Source organism: Choloepus didactylus, chromosome 23 (genome assembly GCF_015220235.1).
Source record: "Choloepus didactylus isolate mChoDid1 chromosome 23, mChoDid1.pri, whole genome shotgun sequence".
NCBI lineage: Eukaryota > Metazoa > Chordata > Mammalia > Pilosa > Megalonychidae > Choloepus > Choloepus didactylus.
Window position 1 is genome coordinate 21,563,483 of NC_051329.1, and position 5,794 is coordinate 21,569,276.

A 5,794-nucleotide genomic window follows, 5' to 3' on the forward strand; every position below is an offset into this window, starting at 1 on the left:
GCCTCGCACATGCCATTCCCTTTGCCAGGAGCACTGTCCCCCTCTTTGCCCTCTGCAGTCATTTCATCCTTGAGAAAGTCTTTCCTCTTGGTCCCAGCATCCCACAGAGCCAGCTCTGCCTCCATGTTGAGCTGGGAGGCTGCTCCCCATGGAGAGGGAGTAAGCCGCCCTTGCTGGGCTCTGCCCGTTTGGTTCCAGTTTAGGCAGCTTCTCCATTAGAACCGTGCTTTCCCACTCTCACTGTTCCAGTCCAGGCCGTCTGTCTCTCGTGTCAACTATTGCAGCAGTCTCCTAAGCAGATTTCTATAATCGATCTCCCTGCTCCAGTCTGCCCTCTGTTGACTGTGGGGGTGTCAGAAACCCCAACTGTTCTCATGTTTCCAATCCCACCTGTCCTCGATGGCTCCTTTCTGCTGATGGGATGAAGTCCCAAATCCCTGGACCCACCAAAGACCCTGCATGATCTGGCCCCAGTCCCCTGTCAAACCTCCTTTCTCACTCTTTTATTTACCCCGCTCTCCAGCCTAGCCAATCCACTCCTTGTTTGCTCCACCCCCTCCCGGTGTCTTCCCACCACCAGTCTTTTTCTTGTGCTGGTCCTTTTGCAGAGAATGCTTTGCTCTCTTATTTCAACACAGCAAATTCCTCTTTAGTCTAGGGCCAGGCTAGACACCACCGCCTCCAAGAAGCCTGCCATGATTTCTCCCAGCTGGATGTGATCTTTCGTTTTTCTTTTTTTGTGCTAAGATAATTTATAGAAATGGTAGGCTACAATATCATATTTAAGTGAGTAACTGAATTAAAAGCTTGACATTATTGACTTAAATTATGTTGATCATTAACTTATAACTTAAACCCAGCTACCCTCAGTGCTTACACATTAGACTTGCTCCAGTATGAACACTTCTGCAAGGAGCTGGTGAATGCCCAGTGTGCAAAATTTATTGATGAACAGCAAATTTTGCACTGGCAGCACTATCTCCGGAAGTGGATGCGCCTTCAACAAGCCCTGGCAGAGCAGCAACAGCAAAATAACACATCAGAAAAATGGCAAGCTAGAAACAGACCAGGCTCTTAAGACATGTATATATTTCTTTTGTACGATGAAGACAAAAAAGACTCTTTCTACCTACCTTTGTTGTGACAGCACCTAGAGCCTTTAGTGTGCTATTTAATCCAACTAACTTTTATTGTTAGTAGATGATTTCTGTTATACCAGAACTGTTCAACTTTGATTTCCCTGTGGTTTTGTAAATTTTTATTAGTATATACAGTCAACTGATTAAGAACTGAAACGTTGGATGCTTTAGACCAATTTAAGGAGACAGTGGAGGATGGGGGACAGGGCAGGGCCACATACATCCCGGCCCTGTAAGCCTAGGACATACGTGGTACCTTGGGCAAATACATCTCCTGGACCAGCTACTCCACCCCTCTTGTCTACAGAATGAAAAGAATAGAGTATATGACTTCTTTAAATTGTAGAGTAAGAATTTGCTTAAAAGTTCTAAATTCTGAAGGAAAGGAGAACATACGTGTTACCACCACTTGCTTTGCAACATAGCTTTAAGGAAGGGTTACTGATAAATTACTGACCTAGTGGTGGAAGGGAGAAGATTGGTGAACTAAATAGACTCGACCTTAGGCTAGAATAAAGATATGGAGCCTCAGGCACTTGTGCTCATTTTTAGGAAAGCTGACATATTTCTCAAAACAATCATTTTTTATAGGAAAGGAAACTGGGTTTAGACAGGTTAAAGAACTTTCATATAGTTACATAGCTAGTAAATTGGAGAATCAGTGGGATTGACTCAAGGACTGGAGTTCTTCACATCACTAGGTTATATATTCTTTTTAGTCCCCTCTTTGCAATCCACTTCATCCCACAGCTGCAGAACAAAGTACCTGGATTAAGTAGAGGCTGGATTGGCTGTGCTGTGCTTTCCTTCAGTGGCGAGGTTAGAGTCTATATTCTTAAGCCAAAGAAAGAGTTTAGGAATATCAATTGCTTTGCAGATTCAGAGAATTTAAGGTAAAAAGTCTTAAACCCCCTAAGGGTTGGATGCTCTCTACTGCAATATTAGGGGCTTTTACATATTTCTGTCTCTTCCAATAATACATTCCTTTTAGTTATTGCTGCTATTCCTGAAGACTTATTTTATCCATATTTTAAAGATTCTTCTATATTACAAGGAAACTGAGGGTTCATGAGAATTTTAATAGCACTCTTGTTTAGACATATGTTAGTTTTTTAAAATAAATCATTATTTATTGCTAACATGAATTCAAAGCAATTATGTAGTTTTGTTTATACTACAGCAAGGTCAGGAAATCAAGGTACAATTGCCATCATCAAATCTTAATCTTCAGAGAATAGCTGGCCTGAAGACACTCAGATTTTACCAGTTTTTGAGGTGTCCCATAATTTAGTAGTGTAGGCACTGCAGTTACTTTCAGGTTTTTTCTGTAGTCATTATTTGGATCTTTCCAATAAGATCTTTCTCCTGCGTAGCAGTAGATGAACACATTTCCTTCACTAACGTGCTTCAGCCCCTGTCCCTGCAACTGGTTCAGCCTGCACACAGTCTGGGCACCAGCTTTTCCCTCCAGTGTCCTTAGAACCTGTAAAGTAGGTGAACATGGTCTTCCCATTGTATTGCTCTGAGGCCTGGTTGAACTCTTCGAAGCTGGACATGTGCACTTCCTCATAGTGGCATCTTAGGATCTTGCTGCGGCCTGGATGTGATATTTCAATTCACAAAGTACTTTCCCTGGTCTTTTTCAGCATGTGCCTCTCCAACCTTCTATTTCAACTCTCTATGCCCTTGCTTCCCCCCACCCCCCCCTCCCCCGCCACAGAAGAAGCCCCCAGTGTGCATGTCCAAGGAGCTGGCACAAAGTGGGCATTGTAGAAATTGATATCGAAATGACACATAGAACGTACTCAAAAGAGTGATGTTTATTGAATGAATGAATGAATGTAGGGGTGGTTAAAAGTCATGGGTTTGTTGCCAGCTAGACCTGGTATGAATTCACTTCAGATACTTTGTGATTGTGATAACTTTGGGACATTCCCTCACCTGTCTGATCTTCAATCTCCTCCTCAGTAAATGGGAGTAATAGTCCTTAGAGGCAGAGTTGTGGCAAGGGTAGGAAATACTTAAAGTGTCGACTCATAAAAATGGCCAGTAACAGCAGTGATAATGATGGTGGCTGTGGTGATGGGGATGATGGTGGTAATGGTGGTGATGGGGATAATGGTGGAGACTGTGGTAATGATGGTGGTGATAGTGATGATAGTGATGATGGTGGTGATGGTAGTGACGGTGGTGATGGTAGTGATAGTGGTGGTGATGAGTGATGATGGTGATGGGGATGATGGTGGTGGTAATGATGGTAATGGTGGTGATGGGGATAATGGTGGTGATGATGGTGAGAGTGATGATGGTGATGGTGATGATAGTGGTGATGGTGGTGATGGTGCTGGTGAAGACAGTGATAATGGTGTTGGCATTGGTGGTGGTGATGTGGATGAAGGTGATAATGGGGATGATGGTGGTGATGGTAATGGTAGAGATGATGAGGAGGAGGAGAAGGATTGGAGGTCTTCAACTAATCTTGTGCACATTTCCATGTCCACTCATTCTCCTGGTTCCCTGAGAGTTTTGCCACAGTGCCCCCTCCTAGCTAGCAGCTATCCTTCCATCATCTCCTGCTCCTCTTCCTTCTTCCCAGCCCAGGAGTTTAATGAATGGCCAGCACCGTGTGTCAGCCAGATGGGGCCCCATGTGGGGCAGTCCTTGGGAGAGCTGCCAGAGCAGGTTCAGTGATCATGGTGGAATTGGAGACAGGAGAGCACAGAGCAGGGCAATCAATGTGATCTTGTCCCAGGGGAGCAAGGCGGGGCTTTTCTTTTGTAGAAGCTGAGTCTGCTTTCCTGTAGTTTCTCCAGGTCGGTACTGGCTCTGACCTCTGGGCCCACCCAGAACATGGCTGCCTCTCCTCTACAGGATTCTAAGCCTCATAAAATAACAACAGCAACCTATATGTTTCCTTAGCTTGAGTCTCCCCAGAAACAGAGCCAGAGACAAGGCTTGGAGTGCAAGAAGCTAATTTGGGGGATGGAAGAAACACCAGAAGGAGCACAGGGAGGTGAGACAGGGAGGAGAAGGAGCCAAAAAAGAGTGCATTATTAGACCAGTTATCACTGTGGGCAGCTGAAGCTGAATCCCACTGGGAGACTCTGGAAAATTGTGTGGAGTTCCCCCACCCGAGGAGTTGGGGAGCTTGGGTATTATACACCAACTCCTGTCAATCATTGGTTGTGCCTGTTCCAAGAGGCATGGGTAGCCCAGCATTTCAGGCCAGCCCTTGGACACTTTGGCCCTTGGGTGCTGATAACAGCAAGTTGGGCCAATGTGTCCTCAAGAGGTGAGGGCAAGGGCATATGGACAGGCCCTAGAAGGTCTGCAACTCAAGTTTTAACTCACTGATTTTTCACTTAGATCCTAGTATGATTTCTGTTTTACAGATGAGGAAACTGAGGCTCAGAGAGGTACTGCAACATGTCTTTTCTCGTTCCAAAGATTCTCTTATGAGTTGATTTAATTCCAGGTGTGAGTGTGGTGGGGGTGGGGGTGGGGGTGGGCATCTGCTAGTAGCCATGACAGAGAAGCTGGAGGGCTATGGCTAGGTGGTGGGGAATGGGGAGGGGGAAGGACAGCTTGTGAGGGACCAGCCCCAGCCCCTTGCCTTGGGCCTCGGTGAGTTTCACTGCAGCTGAATAATGCTACCACCTCTAAATAATTCACACCTGCAGATGGTTTAATTTAGCACCATCCATCAGCCAGTTATTTCCATAAACAAAAAGCCTTGGGCATAAATGATTCCTGCAGAGTCAGCAGGTGTGAAGGAGCTCACCTGCCACCACCCACTGAGCACATCCCATGATCAGGGGACTGAGGCTTGGGGCCAACACTTCCGGACATGCCAAACCCTACATAAGCCAAGGGGCACTAGCGGTAATGGAAATTTTGTGGAATTTGAGGTCATGAGACCTGTGTTTGAAATTTGGGTCTTCTGGTTTGTTGCCTATCTTAGCCCATCTAAGCCTCTATTTATCTGGGAAACAGAACAATCAGATCTTTCTCAGTGTGTGTGAAGGAGGTTTGAGCAAAATACATGAAGACATTTGTTATATTGCCTTATGCATGGTAGATGCTCAGTAAATATTCCTTTTTTTCCTTCCCTCCCTCCCTTCTGTCCTCCCTTCCTTGTCAGGAAGTATTCGTGGGCATCCCATAGCAAATGCTGTGTGCCCCTCCCACACCCCTGCAGCAGTCACAGACCCTGAATAAGCCCACGTATTCCTACAGCCAGCACCTGAGTCCCTGCCTGCAGGCATTCTTGGGCCACACAACCCTTCCTAACAAAGTCCCTTCCATGGCTTCAGTGACTTCCATTCCTCATTCAAGAAACTAAATTTAAAAAATTAATTTTATTGACTTGAAATTTTTCAGTCAAGTATTTATTCATATCTGGGCAAGTTTTGTGTGCCATTGTGCAGATGATCTGGTGATTTATTCATTTAACATATATGAGCTAAGTGGTCAAAAGCTACAGGAATCAGAATCTCTTAAGGGGTGGAAACCAGGCAACTAGATTTTGACAAGATTCCCTTGAGAATTTTGGTGTGTGTGTGTGTGTGTGTGTGTGTGTGTGTGTGTGTGTGTGTGTCAGGCTCTGACCCACCTTTTGCAGGCTGAAGAGGGATGGGGCTTTTCTCGGCTTCTAG

At 45.3% G+C, this 5,794-nt stretch overlaps 1 pseudogene; it reads right to left on the reverse strand.

Annotated features, from left to right (window-relative positions):
- Nucleotides 1-2,359: 2,359 nt before the first annotated feature.
- LOC119519292 lies at nucleotides 2,360-4,948 on the reverse strand (annotated as a pseudogene).
- Nucleotides 4,949-5,794: the final 846 nt, after the last annotated feature.